We start from the raw sequence: 19,416 nt of genomic DNA on the forward strand, positions 1-19,416 counted from the left end.
TTTGTCACCTTTTGCAATTTCCAAAAATATTACACCAGAGGGCATCATAAATGTGTTACGCATGTACACATGTAAAGAATGGAACCCAGATCTTGGGTGTGACAGTTGAATGCTTCCACCACTAGGCTACTCTACTGCCACATAAAAAAGGCTTCTCAGTAGCACATGTACATCCACGTCTTGATGGAGAAGGGATCCATCTCCTGCTCTTTAAACATGCATGCAATATGTCAATATTACAATATTTATGCTACTGAACCAACAAAAAACCATCATGTCATTTAACATACAATGATAATGAGCTACACAAACAGTCTTTACTTCAATCTACCAAGCTTATCTATCTGAAAAAAGTAAAAGGTACAAACAGTAAACCATAAACATGTCTAGACCTCAATGCTACTGAATGCATTCATGTGTAGATTTGTGACTTTTGTCCATTCCTTCACGATGACAGTTTAACAAAATATTGACATTAATCTTAAATATAAACGTTCTATGAATAATTAATTTTAAACATGTTCATCAAGTGAGTTTGTGAAGATATTTACAGTATAAACAGTAATTGGGAGTATAGATCTTTACAGTATAAACAGTAATTGGGAGTATACGATTAGATCTTTACAGGAAGCGTAAACAGTAATTGGGAGTACAGATCTTTACAGTATAAACAGTAATTGGGAGTACAGATCTTTACAGTATAAACAGTAATTGGGAGTACAGATCTTTACAGTATAAACAGAAATTGGGAGTATAGATCTTTACAGTATAAACAGTAATTGGGAGTATAGATCTGTACAGTATAAACAGTAATTGGGAGTATAGATCTTTACAGTATAAACAGTAATTGGGAGTATAGATCTGTACAGTATAAACAGTAATTGGGAGTGTAGATCTTTACAGTATAAACAGTAATTGGGAGTATAGATCTGTACAGTATAAACAGTAATTGGGAGTGTAGATCTTTACAGTATAAACAGTAATTGGGAGTGTAGATCTTTACAGTATAAACAGTAATTGGGAGTATAGATCTGTACAGTATAAACAGTAATTGGGAGTGTAGATCTTTACAGTATAAACAGTAATTGGGAGTATAGATCTGTACAGTATAAACAGTAATTGGGAGTGTAGATCTTTACAGTATAAACAGTAATTGGGAGTGTAGATCTTTACAGTATAAACAGTAATTGGGAGTGTAGATCTTTACAGTATAAACAGTAATTGGGAGTATAGATCTTTACAGTATAAACAGTAATTGGGAGTATAGATCTTTACAGTATAAACAGTAATTGGGAGTATAGATCTTTACAGGAAGCCTAAACAGTAATTGGGAGTATAGATCTTTACAGTATAAACAGTAATTGGGAGTATAGATCTTTACAGTATAAACAGTAATTGGGAGTATAGATCTTTACAGTATCTTTGATGCTCCACTCACTCATCTTTCTCACAAAAAAATAACAGATGTTTCAGTTTTGTACAAGTTTTGTGGTTATTAGTTTCATAATCCATAAAATACAGATACCATGGGATTTGAATACATTTTTGTTCTTGTCATTTTCATTTTCTGGTTGAGGCAGTGGGCTTTATCAGGATTTGAATTTGTGAATGAAAAAAATAAAACATGTTGCTCTGAAACATTTAGTAGATATCCTGGATATTCCCTGAGTTGAATAACAGCCACCTCCATGTCTCCAGCCCAGATACTTAAAAAAATACCAGGGAACATAATCTGAAAGTTTCAACCTTGTTGTAATTGTGCAACAAGTACAACAAACTGTTTGACATTAGAACCAGTGTGTCAATACCAGCTATAACACACCCCTGTAAAGGGAGAGAATAACCAGCACATTCAGCACAATTCCTTAATTCAGCCTCCAGATCTACACCCTCATAAAATAAATTATAAATTGGCTTTATCCCCCCAGAGTCTTACAGATTGTGTAAGAAGTCTTGTCCTTTTCAGCTAATGTGGCATATGTTCTCCTAAAGTCCTCGAACTTTTAAATGCCAGACTTTCTCACAGATCCATTCCTGTCTGACATTTTCCCTGAGGAAATGAATGAAAATAAGCTATTACATTGGAGTAAGTAGTTCGAGTATGTAGTTTTCCTTGAAGGCATGTGTACCTGCACATTGTATACAAGACTGTCTAGGAATATAACATGGCCAGACTGCTATCTACCAGAAGGGATGATATCATACATATTGCCTAACACTAAAGGGTGGAGTACATAGAAGTGATTACATGACAAATTACTGTGTAACATAAGGATGGATCTAGCAGTATTGAAGGGGCTGGGTGTCAAAATACAGTGGTGATTTGTATATATGTATCATGGGTGTTCACATGTCACGTTTATAAACATTTGTTTGACAAGCCTATATAATTTTTAATGTTGGGTTGTAGTTATGTTGCATGTTCAGCCATGCTGGAAATTCGTTGTTTTTGCAGTAACAGAAAACTGCCTGAGTGTATGATGTAAGAGGGATCCAGGAAAACCTCTTCAGAAAACAGATTTGTCAGTATCACTAAAGTTCAACAGGAAATAATACTTCAATCGTGACACATGAAGATTCGGGGTAGAATAGGTTTTCAGAAACCCATGCTTGCAACTAACAGGATTGGGTGGTCAGGCTCACTAAATTGGTTGACATTTCCAATTTCAAAGATCGATGTGGTCATGCTGTTGATCACTGGATTATCTGGTCCAGACTCGATTATTTACAGATCGTCCCCATATAGCTGGAATATTGTCGCAGCATAAAACTAAACTCACTCACTCACATCAAACACACATAAACACTGGCAGGCCAAATATTTCCATCACAAGCAAAGAACATTAAGGAATAACAGACTGTCCGATCCACAGAAGGAGGGAATATATTTCAGTCAGCAGTGACCAGAGAATATACACACATAGAAACCAGGGCTGATATTCAAGACAGTAGCACCAAGAAGGTACTGGTATATAATTGGGATTGATATTCTAAACAGCAGCACCGAGATGGTGTATCACTGGGGCAGTCATACCTGACATAAGCACCTAGATGGTATTTAGCAGGGGTTGATGGACATACACTATAGACAGTGTTTTAGAAGGGCTGGCATCAAGAGGGTATTCAACTAAGGCTGATATTCTTGATCAGAACCAAGATGGCCTACGTCTACATTTTTATTTCCACTGGCAGCATACACTGGTGTATAACTAAAGCTGATGTTCTACACATCAGTACCAAGATGGCCCCTCTGAAACTGAACCGCTCATAAAGCCTGTCCACACCTACTCCTTCAGCCAGGTTCCAGGTGAGAAAACAATCAAAGCCACTGCTATCGAGGTGGAAGGTGGTGATCTACATTAACATGTCTCTATCCACAGAGATAACACCACATGTTCCAGCACTAGAACCAGGGGGCCAGGAACAGATACAAGTCAGCCAGTATATGTGGGTCATGCTGCTAGAGGGCATCCCTACAGATGAGACTTGGACCAGACTCTTAAAGGGGCTTTTTACTGGTGATATTTGGGCCAGACTCACAATGGGTCTTTGAACTAGATTTGGGCCAGTCTGTTAAAGGGGCATTTTTCTAGTGAGAATTGGGCCAGACTGTTAAAGGGGCTTTCTACTGGTGAGATTTGTGCCAGACTCTTAAAGGGTCTATAAACTGGTGAGATTGGGGCCAGGCTCCTAAAGGGTCTGTTTTACTGGTGAGATTATGGACAGACTCTTAAAGGGGCTTTCTGCTGGTGAGATGGCTCTTAGAGGCCTCTCTCTACAGGTGAGATTTGGGTCTGATTTTTAATGTGGCGCTCCAAAGGTGAAATTTGGGTCAGGCTCTAAAAGGGATTCTCTGCAGGTGAGATATGGGTCAGAACTTTAAAGAACCCTTTTCATAATCATTACCTGACACAGAACCACTTGAAAGCAAGCTACAGCTGCACTGGGTACAATATATGGAGGTGGGGGAGCAGATTGTTTGAGTACACTTCACCTCATAGTGGGAAACCATGTCAGTTAACCACTTTAACAAGATAAGCACATACCTAACCAAACAAGAAAATATGGGTCAGGATGTTATAGGGTATTTACCATATGGATTACAAATCTATGCCATGTAAACCAGCCAAACAAACACATGCTGAGCTGTCTATTTGTTATTTACATAATGAACAGTAAAAACAGTCCATTTGCTATTTAATGGATTAGACCTTTTTTATCACAGCTGTCAAAGACAGTCTTGTGAAGATTTCCCTGAAACCATAGTGTCCAAAAAGTACTTTTTTTATTACAATGACATTTGACTTTATTGTTTTATACCACACTCCAGTAAAATGACAGCAGTGATTGATAAAATGAGCAACCTATCATAATCATCATCAATAACATAATCAATGAACTAGGCTTCACAAACACAAAGTTTGTGGGAACGTCCAAGGGAGGCAACTCCGTTGACTGGTTCCTCAATGAAATGGAAGTGGCAAGTTCTATTAAACTGTTCTTCAAGCTGGTTCTCAAATCTATCAAAAGAACATAACATCTAAATCACACATATAAACTTGACAACGAAACTGTCAAAAGGGCCATCACTTATATGGGACAGTCCTAAACCAGTTTGTCATTTTCTGGGGTAAATAATCCCAATGTACCTGCTGCTAGTGATGTAGACCTGACTGAGCTGATCTGCATTCAGCCCCTTCCTGCATCCCTCCTCCAGTCAGCAAATTATCAACAAACCAATATATGTGTCTCCTAAACGATAACTGACAAGTTTTTTGATAACCCAGGATAAACTCATCTCTTAAGAACCAGTTCTGCCAGAACTCAGAGGCAGTACTAGCTTGCTTGTCAAGAGGGAAACAGCTGATCTCACACTGAAAACAGCTGCCTGGACTAACATCACCAAATCATGAAACATAATGATAGGGTAGCCCAGTGGTAAATGTGTTCAACTGTCAAGTTGGCAAAGGCCTGTGTTTAGTTCCCCACAAATACATACATTACTGGGGAATGGGCTGACCAATCCACAACTGGCACGGTCTGAATTCCAAACCCTCATTGCTGCATTGCCAAAATTTGACATATATTGGAGGAAACAAATAAGTGATCTCATGAAAGGACGAGTATATATTAATCCTTTATTTTTTTCCAAAGTTGTGCAACAGTAAAGAAACCAAGAATAATTGGTGAAGAAAATAAAGGAACACTTGTGATCCCTCACTCTTTTCCTTCAGTATATTATAGAACTATAAGTTGTAACATTGTGATGAGGGGTATACAGGGTTTTATGCATCCCAGGTTAGGTTTTATCCACCAAGCTGAATATACTCTGAATCACAAATGCTACAACAAATTCATTTCACATACTGTCTAAATCTCATAAAATGTAAATATACCTTTAAAATTGAGTGAGTGAGTTTAGTTTTACGCAGCACTCAGCAATATTCCGGCTATATGGTGAGGTATGTAAATAATATAACTATAAAACAAACTTAAATGCATTCTTTTCCTTTACAAAATAAGTTAGGGATATTGGTATTTTTATGACAGATATTTTATCAGCATGTCAATGGAAAAATATATCAATATTCATAATTTCAAAATTTACAAATATCTCTAACCATTTTTGTCCGGTGTATATTGTGGTTTGTGTTATCATGGTGCTGACTTGTCTGTCTGAACCATGGTTAAATGACTGCTGTGGATGCATGCTTTTTCCATGGGGCATGGTATAAATGATGTATTCCTCCTCCCAAAGATTTATACCCCAGCTGTGTGCCAATCTGAGATTTAGGTAGGATAACATGTTTTCATCACCACTGCACTGGATACTGACTTTCTGCCAACCTGTATCACTATGTCAATTCTCATTGCTGTGATTAATTATTAAGATAGATTAATACTACGTTTTTAGAGGTTTCACTGAAGAATGCAATGTTGTGTTGGGAATCATGCCTACGGTCCCATGTCCAGGGCAACCTATTGGATGTTCATCTGTCCATTATTGTATATTTGTAACATTTACAATCTGTCAGTCTGGTATTCTGACTACATGAGTCCAGACGACAGCCAGCAGGAAGTGCTGCCTACAGGGAACGCTTTGACTGTGAGTTGGATCTCTGCTTGCTTCAATTATATCTGATCTCTAGGCATGTATTCCATTTTATTCTGTGCTGTGGTTTGTTGTTTATACATCTGGTACTACACATCCTAGACAGTGATGCCAATGTTTTTTATTTACCCAATGAGACATTCCCATGCATGGACACAATAGCTGATATGGTATTGCTGGAAAATCACTAGAAGGATTGAGGACTTTTTGGTGAATTTATATCATCAGTATCAAGCACTTGCACGAAGAAGGTGGTAGATTTTTTACCAGAAGATTGCACCTTTTTTAAGAAAGACGTTCATAGATACATCTTTCAAATTTCCTAATACCCCTTGGCGGTGAGGTAGGCTAATGGTTAAAGCACTTGCTCATCACACCAAAACTGAGGGTCGATTCCCCACATGGGTACAATAAGTGAAGCCTGTTTCTGATGTTCCCCACTGTGATATTGCTGGAATATTGCTAAATGGCGTAAAACCCAACTCACTCACTAACCAATGCCTTTCTAAGAAGAAATACCCTTCATTCACAAACTCCATTAATGAATCACACACTAACATGAACTAATGTCAAGGAAACCTGAGAATCTTGACGACTGAATCACTGAAGACTAAAGTGACTTTTGCTGACTGATAAGTTAATATGCTTAATGTCAACCAGGGCAGCTCCTGTGGACATGGTACTTCAACAGGTGTGACTGGAATCACAATGACACCAGTTGCACTAATTACCCTTTCGGGTAACACCACTGGTAGGAGTCAGAGCATCTCATTATCCAGGATAATAGCCTCGGTGTCTACAGTCTGGGGTCCTCCTGGCTCCAGTATGGAAGGTTATTGTTTTTGGAGGTATCAGTGATAGTATATACCAGTGAGTGAGTCAGTGAGGGAGTCAGTGAGCGAGCGAGTGACTGTTGGAATTATCATATACTCTATCAAAGAAATTATTCTGACAATTACTATTCACTAAAGAAATTATTCTGACAATTACTATTTGCTTCTAAAGTAAACATTTGTCATGATGATTGATGGTTAACACATATTTAAAATGTTCAACTTTCGAACTGTTCTTTAAATAGTGGGCAACTTAATTTTTAAAGAAATGCATCTTTGGGAGCAGCAATGCATAATTTTTAAGCTAATCAATGGCAACTACTTATTCAGTCTTCTTCAAGCATGTATCACTTCTTCAAGACATTATTCAAAATCAACAGACTTGATGACTATAGCAGATGCAAGTCTGTTAGAGCCACCACTGAGTAATTCCACAGAGATTATCTCCCCCTGAAGTGAATTTAATGAGTGTTTAATGTCCATGTGACCACATAAATCAGCGCCTCCTATCTGGCTGTGTTCTAGTTTCTCGATGGTTTGACCAGACACTGTGCCAACACAGGCTGACAGCCTACTGAATGCCTCCTCAAAAATGTCCAGTTGGCATATTTAGAACAGGTCTGTCTATCCGGGTGATATACGCTTATATATCCAACCTCCTTTAGGCCTGGTGTTTACATTGCTGTCTTGTAAGCTGTGACATCCTTTATATAAAACATTATATTTGTAGGTTTAATGTGTGGTATTTGCTTTCTGGGACATCAGCTGACAGTTGGAATGACTAAAAGATGTTTCAGAATGAACAACCTCACCCACTTTCTATAAACATGGTGTGAAGATAGTATATTTAAACTAAAAGGTTGTCACTGTAACTTTGTAAATAATCATATGATGGAGTGACACACAAGTATATATATTTGTTGTCTAACATGCACTAACAGATCTGATGGTCAGATTTTACAACTTAACCATCCATGCTTAGAAAGTACAGATCCAGGTGAGGATTAGCCTGACGCAATCGATGCTTGTAATAAAAGATTACTGACAGGATCAAGAGATCAGACTCTGCAGCTTGGTTGATGTATGTCATCACATCCCAACTGACAGATCACAGGATTATCTGGCCCAGATTTGACTATTGACAGACTTGTGGCATATAAAGTGCTGTGGCTTTAACCAACAAACAAAAGATGAAATCTCACTGCAAACTGAAATGCAGTCCTCCTGTAGGCTGACTTATGTCAGATTTTAAGTGCTCTTCAAAAGCGGAGTTCCTGTTCAAACCTACATTCCAATGATGAAGCACACACATTTACACTATGGTCCAGTATCAAATGCTGACCTCCATACAAAATTAAAATTTCGCGTATATACTGACATGTCATCAATTCCATATCCTGACTGAATTCTGAACTGACAACAGCTGCAGACATGTCGGAAGAAACTTTTGTTTACACTTTCATCTGCCAGGGAGGAAATTGCCAATTGAAGACCTTAGAACTATTTCCTGTATTAAATCCTGAAATGTTTTGGCTATAGAAGAAAACTGCCTTATTTCTGTATTGGCCAATGAACTTTAAATGAGAACTACTTTATCTTAAGGTACAGGCTGTTCCCATGGTAACTACAGGTTGTGAGAAAATGTTCTTAAAACCACAAACTTTCTTCATAATATACTTCCTATCAAAAGCATAGACTCACTGTTTTAAGCTAAATTTTGCCAAATATTCTACACTTTCTATTTATGGTACTCATTACACATGAACTGATGTATTCTAAAACAAATTCGTAACATTGAGAAGATTATTGTCATGAGTTCAATAAATGATAACAATAAGTGAATATTGTTGAATTTATAACAAAACTACACACCAAAACACAGCTGTTCACGTGCACAATACTTTATATACATAATACAAAATGTCCATAGAATAGTATGAATCCAAAGGTTTGGTGTAAATCTTTTCACCCCACAAACAAGACTTATCCTTCATGTATTTTTCTGCATTTCCCCTTGATATGTGATGCAGTTGCCTACATTGTTGGTAACCTACTGTAGAGATACAGATATTTTTCATGCAGTCTTGCCATCCTATAAAGGAAGTTCATGATAAGAAGCACATATGCAATTGTACCACATTTAACAAAACAAACACTCAAAAACATAAATGACAAGATTTCATCGCAGTCCTTCGTGAGGGTTAAAACAGCATAAAAACTGTGTATAGTATACAATCCCTCTCCTCATTATTATCACACATACATGCAAGTGCGCATGCATGCACACACAAACGAACACACGCACGCACGCATAAAACAGACCTTCAGCTACCAATGATAGCCATAGAAAGTTACTATGCTTATACCAAGAGATCCTTCTCATAACAGGATCAGGTGGTCAGGCTCGCTGACTTTGTTGACACGTCATCGGTTCCCAATTGCGCTGACCAATGCTCATGCTGTTGCCCAGTCTCGATTACTTAGAATATTGCGGAGTGTAGTGTAACACTGAACTCTCTCTCTCACAGACAGGCAGACAGACACACACAGACACACAGACACAGACACAGACACAGACAGACAGACACACACACACACACACACACACACACACACACACACACACACACACATATTCTCTGTGACACCCTCAACACACAGCCAAATAAATGTATAGAAACAATATTAGGTCTAACTGCATGGAGTCAAAGACACTAGGACTCCATGCACCTGGAATGTGAATATTTCTTTGTCTTAACCTGAAAGTGTTGACTAAGCATTTCTCTCATTTGTTTCTGACGTTCTAAACTTTTCTGCGGTTGTTGTTGTAACTGAATGAGTGTTGAAAGCACCTACACCCCCTGTCCCTTGTTTTTCTACTTAGTAAGATGGCCTCTCAAACATACTGTTAAGTCAACAACTAACTGTGATGAAAGGAGAATCCTCACTGGCTTCTGTTGGCCTCTATTACACTGAATAATTCCCTACGAAGGCAAGACTGACATTTATACATTGTTCCACAATGTTGCACTGGTTGAAACTATGTGTCCATGACTGCAAATAATTACATGGCTATAAGGTGTAGACAGAACCAAAGATAACACATAAAAGTGTGATATGATTATTAAATACCTAGCTACATCAGTAATATAGAAATGTTATAATTATGTCATACAAACAAATATACAAATTTACTGTGTCCAAAGAGAATTTTAGCATATTTGTTGATACCCATTTACATATCTTGTACTACTTTCTTAACAACTGAATATAATTTAATATATTCATTTTTAATGGCTATTTTGTTTTGTTTACAATTTCACTAAAATTTCATTCCCTTGAGTGCTGTCTGTAAGGATAAGAGAAAAATTGAATGAGTTCTTAGAATTCTAAGATGCTGTGACATCAGAATTCTGTTCATTTGCAGGTCGATGTGCATCATTACTGTGTTGTGCAGTGAATCTGCAAGGAAATGCATGTAGGTCATTGAGAAACAATGACAAACTAGTGGGAATATGAAATTCGTTGTGTATATGTATAATGTATAACCCCAGTTCTGTATAACCTTGTATAAGGTTGATTTAGATTATTATATAATGCTACCAATTTAATGCCTAGGTGCTCAAGTACTTTCAACTGTGTTCATTCATATTATTACCTACATGTTATTACATACTCATTAGCAACAAGCTGTTTCTTACATTTATTCACCAATCTGTTGGTCATAACTTGCAAATTATACCTTATTAAATTTCCTGTTATTGCCTACAGACTTGTACAAAGTTGCAATGTAAGAACCAACACATTATAAGCATTCTGGACCTGTTTTATTGGTCTCCAATTAAAAGGATCAGTTTAATTACAGGAACACTTCTTAACTTAAAATGTCAAAAGATTTGTTCACATTCTAAACCAATATTTTACAATGTTACTAAACACTTAATTTCACTGAAAAAACATGTTCTGATCTGTTCAGAAAACACCTGTAATTTGACAGTCAAATACATTTTGATACAGAAACAACACTGACAATTTTCTCAAGATCTTCTCATTCTTCTGACAAAGCTTAACAAAACACAGTTCTGTGTCTTCACCGTTAAGGGCTTAGCCTATTTCACAGTGCTGAAACACTTGTAGGTATTTCTTTATTGGATACAATGTCTCACATTGACAGACTTGGGTCAATGGAGGGTCACATGGTCACTTGCAACATTCCAGGGTACAAGGACTGACAGGACAGTTGTGAGGACAACAGGTGAACATGACGCATTAGCTCACCTCTGTAAATCTGCGAGAGGTGGAGCTGTGATCCTTTGACTGGGTTGTCGGTGGATACCAAACTGTGTTTTCTGGGCCTGACTTGACCAAACTGATGTTTACTGAGAATATTTCTTCCCAAACAAACAGCATTGAGATTTTAATAGCTTGATTTTCAACATTGCTTATGAGCTTACGCTTATGATGAATACCTGGTATCATCTAACTGGGAACCATTCCAAACATTTTCACCTGTCTTACTTGGAATCTGTTATATATTATCATAAAGATGGAACTGACCTCAACAATTAAAACATATCCACATTAGGAGGGGAAACGGTATATTGCGGTATTAGTAGAGCTGTGTTATTTGCCTTTGGTTCAGTATACCATAGTGCAAACTGAAAAATCTATATTTACAGTTTTCGTCCCATAATTTCATTAACCTTTTTAAGTTGACTTCTTCTAAAATTTCTAGAAATAAATTTGGTGGGGGTGTAAAAATCTGTTGATGTTTTTCCAGTAGTAAGTTCTTACATATCAAAATGAAATGGACAGAACTGAAGGCCCGGTACCCAGGGTAAGAGCCTAATAGTTTACCCTAATCCATGTTCAGTTTCATTTTCAAGTATGTCACCTCAGGCTCAACAATTTTAGTTCCAGAAAGGTCTGACCTTTTGTCTGTACAGACCAGGGATTTCACTCAACCACAGAGAACCAAACTTGATTAGGAACCACCATTAACCTTACAACAGAAGGGAAGTAATACCCTTTATGTATAACTTACAAGCCACTAATGGTTTTTGCTGAAACAATTCTGTCACAATAACTGTCTTATTCAACTCCTTGTCCATTTATCTTTTGTCCAAGCAAGATATGTCATACTTTAGGTCTGACTTCAGTAACTGAGTACACCAACGTCACATACTGAACCAGTTAGACGGACACTAATTACACAGGCAAACTCTGAGGGAGACCGATTTGTTTTTGTGAAGACATAAGTACCTGCTTATGTCCTGGTAAATCCTTTGGTCTCTGTGAATAATGGCTTCAGGTGATGCAAACTATCAGGAGAAGTATGTCAGAAATCTTGGGTCAAGGACATGAGTGCTTACACTCTGGCAGATACACAAAGCAGACCAAGCAATCATTCAGTCCAGGTCAGCTTCAGTTTACCATTTCCAAAGAAGTGTGTGTGTATAATAAAAACTGTCTAAAAACATTTAAAACATATTATAATCAATAATAATAAGTTGCTTTTTGATAAACTGTTTTCAAAGATACCAAAGAATGACACCAAGAAAATCTAATGATTTTAGACTGCGTGAAAATCTAGATTTCCTTAAAGACAGAAGAAATATTGTATTTAAAGAATTTGCTTATATAGTTGTCTGTAAATATAAAACAGAGGGGAGCCTAGGAAATCTCTTACAGGTTACTGAAGAAATCCAGACTTGACAAATTATGGCTGACAAATAATGAAAAACCAGCAACATGCCTAAATATACACGCACATTTTCTGTATTTGCAAGTAAAGTGATACAACTGCCAAAAAAACATAACCTTCAAATCATTACAAAAGCTTTCAAAACATTCCAGGAAAACATGTCAAAGACAATTCTAACTTGAAGCTTTCTCATTCAGTTACCTACTTTCACTCATTTCAGTGTTTGTGTTTACCTTGCCCTTGTAAATGTTTGTAACTGGTGCCTCAGGAGAGAGAGAGAGAGAGAGAGAAAGAAAGAAAGAGAGAGAGAGAGTGTGTCTGTGGAATCATAGTCTAGAAAGAGGGAATGTGACAGTTTATCTATATTGGCATAATCTTACTCCAACACAGTGTAATTACATGTAAAAGGCAAAAGAAACAAAGATAGTTGTCAGATTAGCAGTATCTTGAGTCAGCAGGCAAAGATCTGCCACTGTCTGTATGGTAACCATAGTGATATTGTATTGCACACACACAAACAAACACATACTGTGAACTTCCATCAAGAGCTGTCCATTTCCAACTCTAAAAATGTACCAGTAAACACAAATTTTTATAAATAAACAAGACGCCATACATTCAGAGTTGTGTCAAGATGGTTCTGTACAAGTCTGCAGTACGTTTGATGTGTTCTCTGGTAAGTATCACTCACCAATACACCAGCTGTTTACAAGTGAAGTACTCCAGCTGAATCATTAATGTTGGCTAATATTTCATGTGTAGGTGTAAAAAATATTTTTAAAAATTCAAACAAACTTCTAACAAATATAGGTTGGGTGGTGCATTTCTTGAGGGGACTTGTTAACAAGTGGCTCGATCTTCAGAAGGTTAGATTTGAAGCTGTCAGATGGATTGATGCCCTCTGACTATTTGATACCCTCAGACAGTTTGACTCTCTCAGATGGTTTGATACTTTCAGATGGTTTGATACCCCAAAATCGTTCATAAACCCAAGTGGCCCATACCCCGATGGTTGATAAACCCAAATGGATATCTCCAGTAGGTTTGATACCCTCAAACAGTTGATACCTCTAAATATTTTGATACCCCAAGATCGTCTGATACCCTAAGATGGTTTCATACCCTGAGATGGTTTGACCCATTCAGTTGGCCTGATACCCCAAGCTGATTTGATACTCTCAGATGGTCTGACACTCTCAGATGGTCTAACACCCTACCACAAGATGTTCTGATATCTCAGGATGGTTGACACTTTCAGACAGTTGAAACGCTTAGATGGTTTGACAACCTCATATGGTTTGATACTCTCAGGAGATTGTGCCAGTTTCGTCTAACTGTTTCTATTATCATTAGAACAGATGGAAAGGTATGCTATACACCACAGCAAAATCCGCCCATCTTTCAGGCTCCATGCTCCCATGCCCTGGATAGTAGATTGTCATCCATCCATCGTCAGCCAACATGTCATCCATCTCACTGCTACCTTCCTGAACTAGTTCCTTCAACCATCGTCTGAGGGTCTTAACCGAGGTGTTAACTCCAGAATACAGAAATGCTTGATACCTAGCTAACATATCCATAAACCATAAAACCATCTTCCTACGACACTAAATACATTTTTTTCTCATCTAAATAAAACTATCAGTGATATATAATGAAAATGTTAACAGCGTACAAGTTCCCTTCATTTCGAGCCTCAAACAAGAACTACATAGGTTTTCTGGATATAATTATCCCAATATCCCAGTGTGAAACTCTGCCAACAAAAACAATGACATTGTTGTTACAGAAACTGGAATAATGGACATGGTGAGACAAACACAACTACTTCCAGACACACAGACATCACATCAAAGCCACTGAGGCGTCCAAACAAAGCGTTCACATACAGTGCTAAAGACTGTCATACAGCCTTCTGTGGTTTCCTTCCTGTAAGAGCTCTTGATCTTTCCCAGTGTAACCCTAGACAAGATATTCATCTGTAACAAAGCCATTTCTAGAAATCCTACTATCTACTACTCTGATTTACACAACGATATAAACCATATCCATTTTCTTCTTTGTTTATCAAAAATAAACATGCTATAAAAAATCCTACACATGTTTTTGTAATGAAAATGATGTCCTGAATTCAGATTCCAGTACAGGGGGGATAAATAAATTTCTTTAAATTTGAGACATTCCTCAATCCATACAAACAACCTTAAACCCTTAAAGATATGGGTTAGAATTCTTCAGCAAAAACTTGCCTGTCATAAGAAATACCTAACCGATTCCAAAGAAGCGAATCACGAGAATGTCTGGTCCATGTGCATGCATGCATGCACAGACGACATATAGCTGGAATAGTGCAACATGAAACAAAAAACAGGTTACAGAAATATATGGACACTGGGAAAGACATCCATTCGTCCAGCGAATCCTACTCCACAATGACATCTACTATCATTGGAAAAGGTTAGGTTGCATGTAAATTCTGACCATTACACTTTGAAGTTGTTTTCATCAGTTGCTAAATGTTTGGACCTACATGTATGAGTTTTGGCTGAACATTTTTATGCCAATGTTGATAGTGTGGAACAGTGTTGCACACAATGTGTAGACTAAGCCTGAGTCTCTGAATATACATCATTTTGATAGAAACAAACATGGCTATTAAAAACTGAAAAGGAGCTCCAGGGAGACCAGAAATTCTTGAACCTGAAGAAATCTAGGCTTGCTTTATGCATTGCTTTAGCATTACAGAAAGGGCTTGGCAGAAGGGAAAATAATGTGGTTCAGAGACTGCGAGACAGACTAAGTTAAGTGGGATGAACTCAGTTGAACTTGAAACAAACATCACATACACTTAATAGGTTTATACTCAGATCCAACATATATTAATGTTATTAATTTACAATTAATTCTCACCCATTAGGTGCATTTCTAACCAGAGGTAATTTGTATTCCACTGACCACAGTATTGCACCCAGTCATTATATCAGCATTTCCGGTACAGACAAAACTATCCCCTTTCTTCCAGTCTGCACCCTGCAGCATTCAAGCTGAATTCTGCACTGAATATGCATGTGGATGCACTAAGCTGGCCGATTATCCTGCCTGGAGTGTTCTGCTACAAATCGGATGACAGATCTCCCCGATATGGTTATCATGCACTTGATAACGGGGGCCATAAAAGATGTGCGCACCATGCACGTCACCAAATATGTCAAAGACCCCTCCAAACCAGGAATCATCTGGTAGAGCCTTCACCTTAAGTATACAAATGAGGACCTGGTCCTAGGAAGAGGTAATAAAAGAAAAATATTTGAAATGCTGTTCTCAAAGACATCTATGTTGTAGGGATAGATTCTGACACTGAAACATCAGCCACGGGGCGGTGAGTAAACAGTTTTGTGTCTCATGTGATGAGAAGCTGAACAAGGTATCTTTGAAAATATTCCTGAAACTGACATACTTGTGTTAATTATGTTATTTATAATAACAAGTGAGTGCTTTTACACTAGTTTTCTTTCTTCATGTTCTTAATGACTCCAATGACTCCAATGATGATACCACGCTTGATGAAAGTATTCCATATGCTCTATGCTGTGTGAGTAAGACAGTAATGCATAAAAACCCAAGACAGACCAATCTTGACTGGGGTTCGGCATTAAGGTGTTGCATTTTCTATAGTCAGTGGTCACTGAATGCGTATAGTTTCAACCAGTATTCTATGCCATTCATCTTAGAGATTGTGTCAATGTCCACAGAGTGCAGATGGGCCACCAATGTCTACTGACTGTGCAACAGTCCCTGAACAACATCATTGTTCGATTCGGCAAACCCTGTACTGAAGAGAGCCTTGATTTTCCTCAATACTAGGGATCCTTTTCAACTTAAAAAGGTTATTTCTTTCCATACTGTACAGATAGGTTAGGGATATTGGTATTTTTATGACAGACATTTGATCAGCATGTCAATGATTAAAAACAACATTATTCATAACTTCAAAATTTCAAATATCCTTAACTATTTTGGTCCAGTATATAAAACAGAGTAAGCCTACATCAATGTACTACATCCACACTGTGGGGAGATGTCAATGTAAGTACATCCAGTGCTTCAGCATCTCCCAAACCTATTCCAAATGACAACATCTGATACAAAATGGAAGAAGGTACTTCAAATGTTATTACACATCTGTATGATATGAAATGGTAATACTTCAAATGTAGCTACATGTCTGTAGGATATGAAATGGTAATACTTCAAATGTTGTTACATTTGTGTGATATGAAATGGTAGATGGTACTTCAAATATTATTACATGTCTGTATGATATGAAATGTTAGGTGGTACTTCAAATGTTATTACATGTCTGTATGATATGAAATGGTAGATGGTACTTCAAATGTTATTACATGTCTGTATGATATGAAATGGTAGATGGTACTTCAAATATTATTACATGTCTGTATGATATGAAATGTTAGGTGGTACTTCAAATGTTATTACATGTCTGTATGATATGAAATGGTAGATGGTACTTCAAATGTTATTACATGTCTGTATGATATGAAATGGTAGATGGTATTTAAAACACTATTACATGTCTGTGTGATACAAAATGTTAGATGGTATTTCATACATTATTACATGTCTACGTGATATGAAATGGTAGATGGTATTTCATATATTATTACATGTCTGTGTGAGAATCTGTGATGATTATCCCATGAAACAAGGAAAGATGTCAATACTTGACACTTGCCACTTAACCTTGTCCATGATATCAATGAATTCCTTGAATCTCAGGGTTAATTTATTGACCCAACCGCACAGGTTTCACTTAAAAGGCACCAAACAAATGTACAGGGATATGTAATGGATTTGAGAATGACAAAGGGGCGGGTCTTAGGTGTTGGCCATGTGCATACCCTTTGTATAAAAGTTGTATTTACACACAAAAATGTCATCAAGCATGTCCTAGATCACATCTCCAGTTCATCTAAATGTCGATAATTTTATTTGACAAACAGCCAAACCACAAAAACAGCTGCACCAGGCCTCATTGTTTGTTTACATAGGATTCAAACTGAGACAGCTGTAAAGGAACTCCTCCAAGTGACCCACAATTGCTGCCAACTGTTTTGAAACATGCATTCAACTGTTTACACAACAGAAAAAAAACGTGGCATTCCAAACTTTGGTATCATTTCCGTGACTTCATGAAAACTCAGCAAATCGTCAACAATCTCATGGGCTGGCATATCTTGCCGTCTGTGCCCTCATCAAACCCTCGGCTTCACATCAGCATGAAACTTTATGCAGATATAACACCATTATGCACATGAAACCAGATCGCTATCACTTCAGGGCTCCAGAAAACACGTTTGGTATACATATTTCGTGATGGTCTCAGCTTGAAAAGGGACCATTGCTGGATAACGCAGCCAAGGGTTAGTTTATGTATATTTAATAATAAACTTAAAGAAACTTATCTGTTGGAGGTAAGCTAGAATGTTCCTGGCATTCTAAAAGAAATAAAAAAATCACCCACATCAAATCTGTAATGAATTTGATTGTCTGGTCCAGACTTTACAGGACCACTGACATTTCGATGGAACATTACTGTGATAATAACTGAGAACTACTGAGTGTTTTGTCACTGAGGGTGTGTCCAAATGTTGATGCGCTTTATAAGCAGTTATTCACCCTGTGTGACATTTCAATTTAACCATTTTTCATCCTGAAAATCCTGCACGTGTTTCCATTATAAAGCATTACATATGTACATTATGAGCATATGAAAATTAAAGATATTGTCCTATGTAGGGTGTAACCCCCTACTTTTTTTTATTGTATTGAATAATCACCTATGCTAATTTAGAAAAATCAGTTAAATCAGCCTAATAACTGCCTTAAAGAATATTTCAACTAATACAAAATCACTGTACACAGCATTACACCCAGGCTGCATGGTGTTGATTAACTCCACAAACAATGGGTGACGTGTGGTCTTGGTACATATTAAAATAAGTCAGTAATGTGAAAACAGTGGCCATATTTCATTTCCTAAAAGCAAAATGTCCTGACATTGACATATATTATCATAATCAGAACATTAAAATCTTATCCAATCAAGAGAGTTGGTATTTATATTATATATATTGGTATTTATATAACTATAAATACATACTTCTTTTCATCTTTCACCCACTACAGTCTGTTTCAGTTTGATATTTATCTGGATGTTTCATGCATATTCAACAGTCAGGATACACGTCATTATAATGTTCAAGAAGGCAGGTATAGTATGTGTCCGTAACATTTGAATCTCATATCCTGAACATAAATCGTAACATAATTACATTACATCGCCTTGTAATGATATGAATGACATTGTCACAAATACTATTTCATACGAATGTATAGCCCTAATACACTTGCCAATATTCCCACCATATGATGGCAGAAAGTAAGTACTTAAGTCTGGTGGAAACAATCAATTGGTTGATATAATGAACTACAATCCATGTCCTTGGGTTATGTTGACCAGAAATCAACCAACATAACCAATTCTACCATGACCTTAGTAAATACTAGATTGTGATTGGCTAATCAAAGTCATTCAGAGGTATATAATCCCATTATACACCTCTGATTTTCCAACACTGTCTGCTATCTCCTAGTGGCTGAAGTCACAGACTTGTCTTTGTAATTCCACCAAGCATAGTGAAATTCAACGTATGCATAGGCAATATTTATCTTATACAAACAACAAA

At 37.1% G+C, this 19,416-nt stretch overlaps 1 protein-coding gene across 3 annotated transcripts in view; it reads right to left on the reverse strand.

Annotated features, from left to right (window-relative positions):
- LOC137268463 (basement membrane-specific heparan sulfate proteoglycan core protein-like) overlaps positions 1-19,416 on the reverse strand; it is a 215,648-nt gene that overhangs the window by 150,349 nt on the left and 45,883 nt on the right. The gene's annotated exons all lie outside the window — the stretch shown is intronic.

This window comes from Haliotis asinina, chromosome 16, assembly GCF_037392515.1.
Source record: "Haliotis asinina isolate JCU_RB_2024 chromosome 16, JCU_Hal_asi_v2, whole genome shotgun sequence".
NCBI lineage: Eukaryota > Metazoa > Mollusca > Gastropoda > Lepetellida > Haliotidae > Haliotis > Haliotis asinina.